The 16,955-nt window shown below is 40.6% G+C and overlaps 1 protein-coding gene across 3 annotated transcripts in view; it reads right to left on the reverse strand.

Moving 5' to 3' along the window:
* Positions 1–16,955, reverse strand: part of RhoGEF64C (Rho guanine nucleotide exchange factor at 64C) — a 263,281-nt gene that overhangs the window by 150,060 nt on the left and 96,266 nt on the right. The window contains exon 1 of one of the 3 annotated variants that reach the window (XM_072300548.1): positions 11,005–11,051. The exons of the other annotated variants lie outside the window; for them this stretch is intronic. The gene's annotated coding sequence lies outside the window, so the exon portion shown is untranslated. Of the gene's footprint in view, positions 1–11,004; positions 11,052–16,955 lie in introns of those variants that run through there. 3 annotated transcript variants of the gene reach the window in all.

The raw sequence follows: 16,955 nt of genomic DNA on the forward strand, positions 1-16,955 counted from the left end.
TTTAAAGAAACCTTGTTTGTTGCTTGGTTTTCTTTCAAAGAAATGAAAAATAATCAGAGTGTTTCAACGTTGCAATCGGATTTATGGATTTTTTTTACTTGAGCCATCGATATGTTTCTTGCATTGAGAGGGATTCTGGTGGTCTAAAAAATGATCTTCTCTTATAAATTTGACAAAAAATTTAGAGCCAGATTCTCAATTAAAATTTCACGAGGCAAAGGTATTCAGGTTTTCCTTCAACGTAAGAAATGTTGCGTGCAATTTTAATGATATCTGATGGTACTTAGAATGTTTTGACTTCCTCTTACATCAAAGGAAAAAACATTCCGGTAAAGAATTGCATCTCCTTGAGCGCTCAAACAGTGAATGTAAATTTACAGAGATAGCTTGGCGTTTAAAATAAAGGGGGGAAGCAATTTTACTGTTTTTCAAATGAGATAACGTTGAAATACATAAATATGCAAACGCTTAGTACTGTCTTAAAATAATCTTAAACCAAGTTCTAAGTTCTCAAAAAATGTCAAATCGAGCACAACTTGATGTCATACGTACAGGGTTAAGGCGCATGTAAGATACACTTCTAGCATGCCAATTTCTCAGGATACTAAAACTTTTTGCCTCCCTTAATTTAAGGATCTGAATTTTTGTATATGCACCCATCTTCCTTCTTCCTTCTTTCCTCCTTTTCCTTCTTTCCTTTGTGAAGACATTCATAGCCTAAATTGCTGAATGTCTCTAAATAAATTAACTAACTAATTAACTCTCTTTTCTAATTTGTTATGTAGAACGCAAGTACGTATTTTGATAGTTTCATTACTATCTACTACTGAGAAATAAGCATTTGACTGGCTCTTCCGATTTTCAAAGAATAAAAAGAAAATTAAAATGGCATCTCAGAGACAACGCGCAACCGCGCTGGAGTCGCGGGCAACTCTTACAATTAACCCGCGTTTATCAAGCCACACATCGTTTGCATATACTCGATAATTACCTGAGTACACAGACCACCATTCCCTCCACCACTGAATCCATGACCTCTGTAGGCAGTGTCAGCAAAAAATACTATTTACTCGAAATTAATTACGGTAATTTACACATCCGGTAGTGAAAAGTATGCACAGTTGCTCAGCTCGGGACAGTATGGTTTAATTGAAGAATTGAGGCACTTTCCAGGAGAAAGAAGTAAAGCGGAAGACCTAATTTTCAAACAAACGCTTTTGAAAGTTCAAACACCGCGTCGTATCTCTAAAGCTTTTAAGTATTTGTTCTTCTTTCGCATGAGATATTTGCGTAGTAAGTGAGTCTTAAGATTTGTCTGAGAATTTTACCAAAGACCTTTAAATGGTTTCCTAAATTTTCATTTTAAAAAAAAAAAAAATTGAATCGAATAATTTTACAGTCTCCATACCACGAAACTTGAACATTGAATTCATTTTGACTTGCTACTCAGAATTAAAAAAAAAAAAAAATCAACTTTTGCAAATGTTCTTTAACACTCGGATCCCAAAGGAAACAGAAACTACTCTTGTAAATTGGCAACACTGTTTTTTCTCCGTTTAAATGCATATAAAACAATCGATTCTTGGTGAGATGGCTTGCAACACCCAAAATCAATATTTTCAATAGGTTCAGTTACACGATCAAATTGAGCCATCAAACTGAAGCTCTGATTGGTGGAAAAAGACCTGAGGTGAGGATGCGACCAATGAGAGGCCCAATTTGATGGCTCAATTTGATCGTGTAACTGGACCTAAAGGATTTTAATGGAGGAAAAACAGTGTTACCAACTTGCAAAATCGCCACAGACAAAAAATTTAATATTAAGCGTTTCGTAATTATGTTGAGGGATGTTTGTACATGACCGGCCATTATCGGTTGTCACAAAGTAATGATACATAAATGTACATATATGCCATTTGAACGTATTTTTGCTGCAAAGAACTGGTTTGCGTGTAACATAGTTCCTTGTAGCATAAATGCATCCATTTGTGACGACATTGCCATCTGAGGCATCGAATCAACTAACTTGGGTCACAGCTACGGTGACAACGCACAGTGGATCGAGTCGATAGGAGAGATCGGCCAAAATTTGGAAACTTTAAACGCTTATAACTCCGTTTATACAAATTGTTGAGGTTCTAAAAGTGGCTCCATTGGTTTCCTCTTGAAATTTTCTTCCAGAAGCACCCCTCCAAATTTAAAATGTGACAAAAGAAACGTCAAATTTTGCAGTTTTAGTCCAAAATTTCATGTCCGACCTCTCTAGTTTACTCGATAAACTGTGCGGCGCCGTGGCGCTGTCACGACCAGTTCATTAACAATCTTTTAATTAAAGCGTCAAACTTTCTTTCCAGATCAAACTCTTCCTCATTAAATGGTTCATTAAGCTCAAAATCGCTGATTCTACCTCATGATGAGGATTAACTACACGGGCAAGATTTAATGAACAATTTTAGTATAACTGAAGTGACACTGCATGACTTTTTTATTTCGAGAAACAAGGGCATTGCAACAAATGAATTGTGCGTACACGCTAAAAAATTGTATTAATTAGGATAGCAAAAAAAGGAAGGAGGAAGCAAAATTTGGAATTACGGATTATTACCTTGACCTTGAGACTCATTTTTCAAATTTTCAAAATAATTACAAGTTGGAGTCATTGAAAACTGTGTCAAGTACCTAAATGTCGGAATTTCTCAGAAACTTGAAGCAATCACGATCCACAGAGGTCAACAAGAAACTTTTACAGGGTGTCTATTTTTTTTTTCCCCCATTTGGGGAAGTCCTGATGAATTCCTGATTTTTGACTGCTAAATCATGATTTCATAATTTTTCCAAATCCTGATTTAAGGCCGAGAAACTTTAACTGCACAAAAATAACTCGATAAAAAAATTCAATCGGACGACCGACTTTTCTCGAATCCTGATTTTACGACCGATTTTTCCTCAAATCCTGAGGAAATCGGGATTAAATCCTGATTGACCTCAAATCCTGATAGAATCAGGAAAACCCTGATGCTAGACGCCCTAGTATACGATTTAGACAGCTCAGCGTCAGGCGCAAAGAGATCTCAAACGTTTGTCGGGAATATTCCGAACGTCGTTTATCCTTTATTTCGATTTACGACCTATCTTTCAAATTGAATTTTTCTTGCATGATCAAAAAATAAGCGTGGGAAATACTTCGGAGGGCAATATGCTCGACACTTTGGTTACGTCGAAGGAAACGCCGTCGCAATTTGGATTTGGTGAAAAAATGAGGTATTGCAAACGGTGCAAAATTTGCATGAAGGAAACGACCGAAGAACTTAACTGCCGTGCTAAGTAAAAACGCCGTATGAGCCTTCAGGCGTTGCCAAATTTCCTTTGCCAAACACGAATTCCTTGGTGATCTTATGAATATTTTTCTTCGAATTTTTCAGAGAATATTGTTTGTATTTTGGTCTGAAGTTCCTGAAAATTCCAAGGAAAAATATTCATAATTTTCCTCAAAAATAATATTTTATCGAAGGAAATTTGGCAACTCTTAAATGTTCATACGACGTTCTTCCTTAGCACGGCAGTGAAGACGGATGGGTCGGAGGATGAAAAGAGAACACTCCGAGGGGCCGTGAGGTCTTACTCTACCGATTCGGTCGTGACAGAAATGAGTGATTTTTTTGCAATCGATTGCCGATAACCAATCGGTCATTTCAAACCATGACTTCATCTCCAGTCCCCGGTTACCGCTCAGTTTCACAAATTTAATGTACGCCGACTTTTGAGAGCTCTTAAATATTGATCTAGGTCGCGTCTGCCACAACCGCCCATTCCCGGTTACTGCGAAAACGCAAGCGTCCTGATTCGGGCGTTAGGTAACTTTGCGTTAACGGTGCATTTCGACATTGCTAAAAGCATTTTCGAAGAGCTCCTCATCCGCGCGTCGCGGACTGCCCGCGACATAGCTCCTCTCGCTGATTTATGTTGATCTCTAGATTATTTCCTTTCGGAGATTTACACTTCTAATAGACTGAGAGGGAATTTCACAGCCGTGCTAAAATACGGAAGGGTGGGCAGATGGCTGCTGTTTGCTAATACATCATCGGTTCAATTTTGAAACCGTCAGCAGCAGGTAAATTAAGAGGTATTTTGACAGAGAATCCATAGCCTACACTGGAAAAAAACACATTGGATCGAGGGTCCAGACTCTTGAAAGCATTGACAAGAAAAAATACTCTTGATTCAATCGGATTTTTGCTTGAATCAAAAGGAAATCCGCTCAAATTAAGAGGCTTGGTTCTTCATTTAAGCAAAAATCCGATTGAATCAAGAGTATTTTTTCTTGTCGATGTTTTTGAGAGTCTGGACTCTAGATCCAATGTGTTTTTTTTCCCAGTGTACGGCTGGCTGGTGCCTTTACACTTCTAGCTAGTGCAACTATTTTATAAAGGCCACCGTTAAAATCAGCTGGAAGAATAGTTGAGATTATGATACTTTTTTTTCAGCGAGAGAATCGCTCCATGCTCCCTCTGTCTTCTTTGTCTAATGCTTTGTCTATCAATTTCAATAATCGGCTGACGATCAAGTATCCGACCACAAACGCAGTTGGAGGAGAGAGTAGGACAGGGCGCACCTTCCTTAGGTGTACACTATCCCAGGCGTCATGCTCTGTCTCTTTTTGCATAAACAAGGCCGTTGCATCGCGTCTCGCGCACCGCGTCGGATGCATGCATGCATCCTATTCACCGGCCGACAGTGCAGTGGCGCGACCCTGTTTTTACGACCGGATAGTCTGTTTTCTAGGGTCGGTGTCCACCGTCGTGAGCTATGCAAATACTTGCAATAGTGGCGGCTACGGGCGTTATAACCAGGGCTCAACACAATGTAGACACTGTCTCTGTTCTGTACTGCCGAGCAATGGAAAAACGCCGTATGAACTTCCAGGCGTTGCTAAATTGCCTTCATTGAAATGTTTATTTTTAAGAAATATTATGAAAATTTTCCCTTGAAATTTTGACGACTTTTAAGTGAAATTGCGAACAAAATTGTCTAAAAAATTGGAAGAAAAACATCCATAAGTTTACCGGGAAATTCGTGTTTTAGCAAAGGAAATTTGGCAACGCCTGAAGGTTCATGCGGCGTTTTTCCTGAACACACCAGTGTAGTTGTTACTCGAAAATAACGCGGATTCGTATCAGTCCGACCGCGACGCCGCGAGATCTTCTCCGATTGCTGATGCAATGGAAACGACCGCTTTTAAGAGGTTTCTTAACTCTTGCAAGCGGCTCACAATAGCGATCGATGGAAAAAAAACTCGCCGGAATTTAGCACACAATGAATGAAGGATATGAACGAGACGTCCTTAATCAGGAACAGACTCTATCAAAAAGAAATAGCAACGTTACATCCGTCCAGGATGCCATGAGTGCTTCAGGGCCGGATTTACCTACTTGCCGCCCATGGGCCGCCTGTATTTTGCCACCTCTTCTCATTCGTTTTGAAACATCGATACAAACCATTAGGTGAACGTGCCGGAGGAGAAGGGGTGCATAAGACGCGATTACTCGTGTTGGACACTTTTTTTGTGAAAGCCCTGTCAACACTAGCAAAAGTTCACGGAATTTTGCGCGAAAATTATGTTCTGTAAACCTATATCTGTGTGGACGAGGCCTTTCATTTATGAGAAAAGAACGAAAAAATTATGAAAGAATGGACATAAATGTGGTTGAATGATTTTAATTTCCGCCACCGCAACAACCGTGCTGTGTTTCGCGTAATGCGTGAAGTATCCCTACAGTCTTGTAGGCGGTATGTGCTTCACGCCGACCGCTGCTGACCGCACTGTTTTTGACGCAATGCGTGAAGTATTCATGCAGTCTTGTAGGCGCTGTGAGTTTCACGCCAACCGCTGCTGACCAAAATACGTTTGACGTAATGCGGGAAGTATTCATGGAGTCTCGCAGGCGCTAATGGTTCATGATGACCGGCGCGCCAAGGGCTTCTCCTTTCTATCTCAGAGCTAATAGTAGTCCCAATAATGGCACCGATTACCTTTCAAAGCGTGCGTAAAAATTCGTTAATCTAAGGTTCAAGCATTTTCCTAGAGGTAACTCAAAGAAACCTTGCGTTCAAAGGTCAATTTGCTGGGGCTACTGGAAAGACGCAGAGGTTTTCTATGAGCTGAGGCGTTCTGCAAAACGTGTCGGGCAGCGACGAAACGACTCGGCAGGTTATCTAACCGCGCAATTACAGCTCGGCCGCGCTCGGCAGATGATTGATGAGAGCTCGGTGCTCGATACTCGATGCTCGATGAACACCGAATGAAATCAATTGCAGGTCACTGGGTAAAAGGTTACGTTTTCTGATCGCTTCGTCGGTGATATCCACGGTTTCTATTCGCATCCTCGTTAGCCACTACGTTGTCGCGTCGCCCAAAATACGTCTCGGTTGGATTTCAGCCGGGTATCAAACGGAAGGAGAAGGACTTTCTGCAGAACTGGCGCTCATTGTATATGTTGCTCAGAGTAGGTACATACAAGGAAATATAAACTTCCAAATTTTTCCGATGTTTTTGATGTTCGGAAATTTTCAATTCTTTCTACTCCTCTTCTTCGTCCTCTTCTTTCACCACCCATTTTTCTTTTTCCTCTTTTTTGTCTTCTTTTTCATCATTTTTTTCTTACCTCATAATTTAATCCTTGTCATAAGCAGAGGCACAGTATTTTAGAGACAACGGCAAGGACTAAAAAAGGGAGGTGAAATCAAAGTTTCTTTCAAAATTTCATCCAGCATTATCCATCCTTAGACGGTGATGAGATTGGCATTGAAAACTTTGGAGGGTAAGTCTCTTGTAAAGTTTCGATTTATGAGTTTAACACATTGACTTATAAATCGAAATACAAAAAGCACCTGGATACTATGCGGACTGTCGAAGTTGTTAGCATTCGACAGGATTTTTCTCATGAATTATATAATCAAAAGTGAGCGTGAAGATTGAATTTTTAATTTTTCATATCAAGTAAGGACAGTTCTCTGTGCATGGAGTAAGAAAGACATCTTCATCCCATGGAGTCAGAATGTTTTTGGATAGTCTCCTCTAGGACAAATTTTCCTGATATTATTTTCAGGATTTTGATGTGAATCATCTGCGAAGTTTAACTTTGAGCCTCGCCTGCGAAAGTACAAACCCATCCCTCTGCGCGCACAGTCGGGCAATCGTGTAATGATTGAACCATTCAACTTTCTTCTCCCATAAAACGCAGGTAGCTCTGTTTTAAGGTTAACAGGGAGGAGGGCTTCAAGTAAAGGTCGCAATTTCCGTTGTGAATGATTTTTCACTTTCGATAGATTGGCTCAATTAGGAATCAATTCCGAAACCCTGTTCTTTCCGCAGCTCATTCATGATGCAATAAAAATCTCGATCTTTTCTCCGAGCGAGGATAGGACTCTCGGATTTTAAAACTAAAAATTAAAATGAGCTTGATGGAAGAGTGTTCGTAACTGTCCAGAGATTGCGACAGTCGCACTTAGGTAGAAATTTCACCTATAACACAAGTGCTTTCAGAATCTATCGTTGTAGATATCAGTACGACTACTGACGCTCTGAGTTTCATTTCAATCGAATCAGTCGCTTTATTGGATGCGTGTGTTCTGTTCGTGTGATCAAACTTTTGGTTCCTACAGCTGAATTTTCAGATTCAACAGAAATAACAAAGAGGTCTAGTTATACGGACCAACGGTTTGGTCATAAAAATTATAAGTTCAGGTTGACATATGTTAAAACGAACACCACGAACACCAAAATTCGATTCTTATGACCACAGCTTCTTTAAGAATGTAATTTTGTCTCTCACTGGGAAAAAAAACACATAGGATCTAGAGTCCGGACTCTTAAAAACATCAACAAGAAAAAATACTCTTGATTCAGTCGGATTTTTAGCTTAAATCAAGAACCAAACCTCTTAATTTGAACGGATTTCCTTTTGATTTAAGCAAAAATCTGATTGAATTAAGAGTATTTTTTCTTATCAATGTTTTCAAGAGTCTAGACTCTAGATCCCATGTGTTTTTTTTCCAGTGCTGTTTCTTTCTGTTTAATGAAAAATTTGAGGAGAATATCAAATCAAGTACAGGGCGAAAGACGGAAGTTGGCGCTTTCTTAAGCAGCTGCTAGTTGTAGCAATCCCTCTGTTTCTTCTCCTCTGCATACTCATAGGACCAAAACCTCCGTTACGAGGCAAAGTCAAGCAAAGGTCCAGGGTGTAAATCGTTCGAAGTGGGCTGTCGTCGGTGGAAAAATCCTTGCCATGAACAACGGCACAACACGCTGCGGAGATAGAAGAACGAGGGAATGCCTGATGGATTCCGCATGCACATGCTGTGCGCTGCGCTACCGTGGCAAAGCGGCCAGACATAATGACAAGTGCAATGTCAAGGAATATTATGTCACTCATTGTCACCGTTGCGCGGTCATCGCGCCCCGCGCTTCGTCGTTCCTTCTCGTGCTCGCCTTCCCGCGGCGGCCGGCGTCGCGGCGTCTTCGCATGCTTGCGCTCCATACCACCAGACCGCGAAGCACCATCGGGCTTTTACCGTACGCTCGCAGAGGTCACCGCCGCGAAGTGGGACGCCGGTCACAACACGGCGCGGTCAACCCGTAAAAATGCTTGAGATATTCATCGTGGCGAAAAAGCACAGCGGAAAAAAAGGATACGCAACGAGAAAAAAACTTATCTCTCGCAGTTATTGCACCGAGGACAAAGAGTTCGGTCATAAACGGAGAAAAACACTTCGTACGTGGGACCCGAAGTTTAGGTCGTATGGATCTCTGAAGTTTTCAGATTGCGCACCCGAAAACTTAAAATCCAGCTGCTGAAATTCGGTTCAGACACCTGAAGCACTTTTGTATGTACCCGAGTTATTCAGATGTGTGACCCGAACCCTTCGATATATATAGAAGTACTTCAGATGTCTGACCTTAACTTCGGCAGCTGGACCTCAAGTTTTTGGATGCGTGATCCGAAAACTTCAGAGATCCATATGACCTCAACTTCGGGTCCCATGCACGAAGTTTTTTTCTTCGTGTATGGACCGGAAGTTAGATAATGCGTCTCGGCCCTTCTACACGGAAAAAAAGTATCACAATCCCAACTACACTGCCGTGCTAAGGAAGAAAGCCGTATGAAATTCGAGAATTGCCAAATTTCCCTCAATAAAATGTTCATTTTCGATGAAAGTTAGGAATATTTTCCCTTGAAATTTTCAGCACATTTCGGTAGAATTGCGAGCAAAATTATCTGAAAAATTGGAGGGAAAATATTAATAACTTTACCAGGAAATCCGAGCTTTATCAAAGGGAATTTGGTAACGCCTGAAGGTTCATACGGCGTTCTTCCTTAGCATGGCAGTATACTCCTGGCATACATAAGTGTATTTGCACCAGTCTGAGGTACAGCTGAGTCCGCCGATAGTGTGGTTAGATCAACCCTACCTCTGGTCTCTAGTTAGTGCAACCACTCTTATACCTGGAGCCAAAATCAGCCAGGAGTATGGTTGGTATTGTGATATTTTTTCAGTGTATTAGGTTCATATCTTATGTCACACGATCAAACCGTGCTATCAAATTATTCAAGGTTATGTGTTTTGATTGGTGCTAATCATCTATTAAGCCGATCACATTCTTTGATAAGAGTTACTTGTCGTTATTTGACGGCTAGATTTGATCGTGCATGCGATATTCGCTCATGTGACAGTGCTGTCAGTTTTAGGAGCCGCAGCTTCAATTCATGCGACCAAGCTTCCAAAGCAGACGAAATAGGGCAAATTATTATTTTATAATTAATATTCTTATACTCAAAGAAATACAGAGACGATTTCTATACGAATGTAATATTCCCTCGAAACCCGGACCTCGATAATAGAAGCGCCTTAGTAAAACGGTGATAGATTTACTCTCCAGAAGGCAGCATATTTATATTCCCGTTTACGGTGGTTTTAGAGACTTATTTTATCAAATGATAGTTAAAGTATACGACTACCATAGGTTTAAATACCTTAAAACGTTTAACACCTGACGGGCGGCATAATTTTGAACTCGTTAAAATGAGAGAATTTAATTTAGAGCGGGCAGATCCCGTTTTTCACTCGCTTATTGTAAAATGGGCCTCATTGAGTGGGCACCGTTGCTCCGTGCGGGAGAGACTTGAACGAGGGATTAGGAAGATTGATCACCAGAAGTAGTTCATAGATCACGCCCCAATTAGGATGCTTCGGTTTTCCACGGACGTCCCGGCTACCGGGCTCCGATTGTATTTCATGGGCCGGAAAGTAGGCGGTGACCACTGGGCCGCTCGAGAAAAGGGCATCTGCTTATTGTTGAGACCAGTGGCGTGGCGTGCTTTGCGATGTATCGATTTATCTGCCATTTAAGCCTATAGAAAAGGATCGATATACAGGGTGTTCAGAAGGAACTTCTTAAATAATCGATTCTTTACCGTAGTTCCAAATGAAGAAACATCGATAATCGATCATTCACGCCTCGCCGCTGATCTGCTTATTGTTGGGACCGCTTAATGATTCACGAAGTGGCTTCCAGAAAGCTCTGGTGCTATATGTATTTTTGTCGCTTTATTTGCGCAGTGAATATTCTGCCGTGCTAAGGAAAAACGTCGTATAAACCTTCAGACGTTGCCAAACTTCTTTTGTCAAATATTGATTTTCGGTAAAATTTGTGAGTATTTTTCTTCCACATTTGCAGAGAATTTTATCGGTGTAATTAGATTTAAAATGTCTGAAAAATTTAAATGAAAAATATGTATTACTTTCCTCGGAAATAAAATTTTTTTTTTTTTTTTTTTTTCTTTATTGAAAGAATAGAGGACTAAAAAAAATTTTTTAAAAGTAAATTTGGCAATATTAGAATCTTAATGCGGCGTTTTTCCTCAGCACGGCAGCATTGACACGGACATCGACGCTGAGACAAAATGTATTGTAGTTCCGTGCGATAATTGGATAGAGAGTACTCACCCACTCAATGATTTATATCATCCTTGTTTGAAAACTTCGAATAAACAACACCAACTAACCTGAAACACAAAAATCGCCGACATTAGAACACTATCCAAGCAATTAACTCACAGTAATCGAACTGAGAAATTCAACTTAATCAACGTCTAAAGGGACTTACCAAATATAGGTACTACCGATTATTTATATCAAAGAATCGCGAAATTTTGCGATTCTTTCACGTTTTAATATTCGAGAGTTCCATCTGCCTAAAGGATGATGTCCTATTTTTAAAAGACTAAGTTAAAATTACAGGGAATAAACCAAGGAAATGACCTATAAATTTGTAAATTTGACAGCTAATTTTGTTTGGTATTGTTTTTGTACATTCCTTACATCAAAAGGAATGTATGACTAAAAACCTATGGACACGCGATTTTCTGAATGATTGATTTGATTCATTATTGAATGTATCATTTCATATGAGGAAACAAACTTCAAAACTTTTGGCTGAGGAGAATGAATATCTCTATCCAAAAATGAATAATTAATTGGAAATAATTTGAATTCGTTGCAGATTCGATAAAAGTCTATCGAATGTAAGCATAGGCGGTTCTACGGGGGTGCCAGTGGGTGCCGGGCACCCCCAAGCAAAAATTAAGTACGGTTATCGGAACCGTGAAATTACTGCTTTCCCTGGTAAAAATTGGCAGTAAAATCTGTGTTCCAAAATACCATTGACCTAAGGCCGGCTGTAAAATTTCCAATAGCTTCTGTAGCCGGCTGTACAATTTCTTGGAGCCTTTTATAGCCGATGGCGATTAAGTAACAGCCGGACGATAACGTTTATGCTAAACGTTACTAAATACGGATACTAAGACTTAGTTAGTTTTTAAACTACCGCTCTCTTTTATCGCCGTAGTATCTTAATTTATTTTGCGAGGAAAGCTCCGTACTTTTGATGGATGCCTGCCATTCCTAATATATTAGAGCGCCTTCAGTTTCGTATGATACTGTGCAATACCTCTGGTGTGAAATAGTTGCTTCAGACGCCTCGGCACGCTGCGGCGCGGCGGGCGGGCAGAGAGCGCGAAACGCGCATTGGCGCCTACAAACCTAACAGGGATACTTCACGCATTGCGCAATGCGTGAAGTATCCCTGTTAGGTTGTTAGGCGCCAGTGCGTCGCCGCGCGATGCGTGAAGTATCCCTGTTAGGTTTGTAGGCGCCAGTGCGTCGCCGCGCAATGCGTGAAGTATCCCTGTTAGGTTTGTAGGCACCAATGCGTCGCCGCTCCGCTTTGTGTTAGGCTCTAATATTTAATCTCGCGGAGTCGGCGTTTTTCAGCTCATCATTTTGAAATGTTTGCACACTCTGTATGGACCATCTCATTTTAATTGATGAAAAAAAAATATGTTTTAAAGGAAAATATAAATAGTGTGTTTTGTAAATATTAAGGTAGTTCCGTATCAATCTTAATGATTTCCAAAGCACACGAATTTCTACACAATTTCTTATAGCCTTTTATAGCCAATGGCGAGAATGTGTTTAGCCCGGCGATAGGAACTATAGCCCGACTGTATACTTTGTTATAGCTTCGTATAGCCCGGCTATATGAGTTGCTTAGCTTTCTACAGCCAGCTATATGATTTTCAATAGCCCTCTTTAGCCGTCTATAAGAACCCCTATGGTATTTTGAAACGCAGCTCCTATCGCCAATTTTTACCAGGGTTTAAAGATTCTGTATTCGCGCACACTGAGAAAAAATCCCAGCAATTAATTGAAAATGTTTTAAACAGAATTAATGTTGATAGCCGTGTTTTACAAAGAATCTACTGTTTTTTTATGGTAAGACTGTAGTTTTGATGGAAAGTTTTGCTAATAATTTTCTACATTAAATGTATAGATATTTAAGTAGAAAGGAAGGAGAGAGAAAGAGAAAGGAGGGTAGGAAAGGGGTAAAACTTGAGGGCCGAAACTTAGGCCTCCCCTGAGCGACCGTCCCCTTCGGGGCCGGTCTCCGACATTTTCCACCTCTGGGCACCCCCAAGCATGAATGTCTAGAACCGCCTATGAATGTAAGCTGCTAAAACAAATCGTAGTGGACGACTCAGATGAAATAATGCAATACAGGGCCAAAAGCTACAATATTGTCATCATCAAATATTTATTGACTGGGTGCATTTATCCACACTAGAAATCTGAAACCTTCGGTGTTTTCCGGTTCACTGCGTTTACGATTCTAAAATCATGCATCGCAATAAACTTTTGGCCAGAACCAGGTGGATATGAGAGAATATGAACGCCCAGAAATATTTTGAAAGAATTAGTGGTGAATTCAAGAAAGGACGACACTAAACCTGTAATTTGTTACTTTCCAATGGAAGCAATTTGTCTGGAGAGGAAATGATGGTTCGGCGCGGAGCAGTGAGGTGCGAAGTGCGAAAACCTCGGAAATATTTCATATTTTACATTGCGTTGGATTTACGGCGTCGCTGTTGGATATAATTACACGGTCCGGTCTCCCAGGTAATCGCCCGATTTACAGCAATGAAGGAAAAGTGTATTCGTGCGTGGGCCCTGGGCCAACGCTTCAGTGTAACGGCAATCCTCTCGCTGTTTTGAAAGCCATTAAATACGTATTGGTTCGGTGATAGAGCTGTTCAGAGAGGTCAGACCACAAATATTTTTGGGGCGATTTAATATTCAAAAGTAGCTGGCGAAGAAACCCTGAAAAGTTTAAAATTAAATATTTGCGACTTTTTCGGGGTCATTACAATGAAGTTTCGGAGGTTTGTCTACAGGAAAATTGGAATATTGTTAATTAAATAAGTCATCTCGCATTAAAACGGTCCTGCTTAAGAGGGCGTTTAAGTTACGAACTCTTCTTAGTGTTATTATACTATGATCTGCCATTTGACGATAACGCATAATACCTGTGGCACGAATCCGGCGGGCCACTCAGACGTACAACGTAACGCTCTGAAAAAGCTCTCATTTCCACTATTTTTTTCTAAGCCAATTTTCTGTAAACGTAGAAAGTGTCCTTTTTTAATGCTTTGCTGAAGGCAGGGTGTCTACGAAAACAGGCTGGCCAAAAATCAGTACTTTTACAGTACTTATTCAGTACATTCCCAAGAAATCAAGTACCTTCTCAACAGAAAAATTGAGTCATTTTCTAGTACCTCCATTTGACGAAATTCGAAAAATGTCACACATTTGAATTTCTCTCTCAAATTGCGACAAAAATTACCAAAATGAAAAAAAATCCGGACCTTCTTGCGGAATTTCTGCACTTTTTCAGAACTTCCGGACCGCTCTTAAAAAATCAGTACTATTTCCGGACTTGCCAGAAATTACGGACTTAGAGACACCCTGTGAGGACCTATCCTTAAACCTCTCTCACTAACAACATGAGCTTTACCTTGCAACCCCAAAAGGAACGAATTAAAGAACGACGATAAATACACCCTTAAGTTTGATTGCTTCATATTCCAATGCTTTCTTTTCCCGACGATTTCATTCCCAGTGTTACGGAAACGTTACGCACATTCAAGATCCTTCGACCCGATTGAATTGAAACAAAGATAATGAACGCATCATGAATCCATTAAATCCGCATTCGAAAGATCAGCCGATGCGAAGACACCTCTTACGGAAGAATCGAAATGGAGATAGAGACGGACGCGGACGGTAGCCGAGTGGAAACGGTGAAAACTTATGCAAGATTGGGGCTGCCGATAAGGCGAGCTTGGGAGGTGGGCCAATTTGGGAGTACTGCTCCGCGTCACTGCTCTGCTCGGCTTCGGCGCTGGGGCGAGGGGAAATCCTTATCGCGGACTGATCTTCTTGCGGCAGAAAGTACAAAAGCTGTCGGCGACGCGACGTCCGTCCGTCTCCGGCATGATCTGATCCGACCGGGATACGCAGACGTCCCAACGTGGAAAGTTCAGAGCAAGTGAAAGTGTTGTTCCGGTAGGGTGTAAACCCACGACCTGAGCTCTCGACGGACGCAAGATCCGCTCGGAATTCGCTCAGATCCGCCATCCCTTCTCAGGATTCACTTCTTTGATTCTTCTTCTTTTTGAAGGTTAAGTCGCCCAGGTTGGCCTAGCGGTCAGCGCGTCTGACTCTAGACCAATAGGTTCCGGGCTCGAATACCGGTGGTGGCGATTAATTTTCACAGAACTGCAGAGTGGATCTGCAGAAACGGATTCTACTCGGCCTTAATCCCTGAAAATTTGAAAGCCGGAGCATGGATGAGTCAAAAATCTCCCTGAGGTCTACGGACAATAAAAAATAATCCCTATACGTTAAACTGGAAAAAAACCACATTGGATCTAGAGTCCAGACTCATGAAAACATTGACAAGAAAAAATACTCTTGATTCAATCAGATTTAAGCTTAAATCAAAAGGAAATCCGCTCAAATTAAGAGGCTTGGTTCTTGATTTAAGCAAAAACCCGATTGAATCAAGAGTAGTTATTCTTGTCGATGTTTTTAAGGGTCTGGACTCTAGATCAAGTAATGGAGCTCTTGCATGCGTCAGGAATTGGCGATTGAAGTCCTCATTCCTAGGTAAAATTGTTGAAGGGAAAACGATGGTGCCACTAGTCTTCTCTCAAACAAACTCCCTGAGAGTCCATCTGTATGTCTAGTCAAACTCTTCACGATATTATAGGGAGCAAATAAGAGAATAAAAGGGTTGCCTTTTTGTTCGGGAACGCTAAAACTGATAACACGACAACGGAGTTCGTTTCAGAAAAAAACCAGTAGCACCATCGTGTTTCTCGCGAAACTTTGCATAGAAATCAGTACTGAAATCGCAAATTCCTGACAAATGCGAGACTCCATGGGCGAGGTAAAAGTTGAATTTGGAGGTCAACGGTGGTTTCGCCTGAGAAATGATTGACGAACAACCTAGCCACTTGATATACCCGTAGAAAACTTATTTTCAAATTGGGTACATTCAATTCATAAAAAAACTAAAATCTGATAACAATTGACCATAAATAAGAGATAGATTGACGTTTGAGGCCAACGTTTTACACTCCCAATTATTAGGCATCGCAAGTTTTAGTAGAATGCATTATCACAATCTGAAACAATATCAAAATCCACAAACAATGGACAACGCTCATGTTTCTTCATCGAGACGGCTCGGGGCGCGAAACGCTACATGAAGTCACTCGGTTCATAAAAACCACTGAAACTTGAAAACGTCAATAGCACAAGCGCTCTCTTGTCAACGGGTCAACATCAATCGAGAGGCTGATAGAATGCTTGTGTTCGGAACAAACTGCAGGAGTTGTTTCCATTCTGCGCTCTGAGACGATAAATAATGGAGCATTGAGCGGTAATGACCTCATTATCTGCGACTTGATCACAATAAAATCTTTTTGCTCGTTGCGGGTGTGTTCATGGCTACTTTTCTCATATTACGGGTTTTGCTGGTAGTTTGACATGAGCCGAGTAAAGAATCCGACTCGAAGAATAAAGGCAAATTAAAAAACGTATCAATTCTGTGAAAAATTCGAATATATCATGAAAATCTATGACTTAACTATTTAGCCTGCACTGGAAGAAAAAAAAAACAAAAAAAAAACAAAAAAAAAAAAAAAAAGTTGGATCTAGAGTCTAGACTCTTGAAAAAATTGACAAGAAAAAATACTCTTGATTCAATCAGATTTAAGTTTAAATCAAAAGAAAATCCGAAGCTTGGTTCTTGATCTAAGCTTAAATCTGATTGGATTTAGAGTATCTTTTCTTGTCGATGTTTTTAAGAGTCTGGACTCTAGATCCAGTGTGTGTTTTTTTTTCCAGTGTGGCAGCAGTATGTGTGTGCAAATCTGGTCTTTCTAATAACTCAACCGTTGTGTGCATAGAAACCAAGTACCTATGAGCTTAACTAAGCTGCCCTCATATTGTGATTCATGTGTATTAATTCATCCCGGCTGATCAATTTTGGAGCC

The sequence above is a fragment of the Bemisia tabaci genome, chromosome 5, assembly GCF_918797505.1.
Source record: "Bemisia tabaci chromosome 5, PGI_BMITA_v3".
Classification (NCBI taxonomy): Eukaryota; Metazoa; Arthropoda; class Insecta; order Hemiptera; family Aleyrodidae; genus Bemisia; species Bemisia tabaci.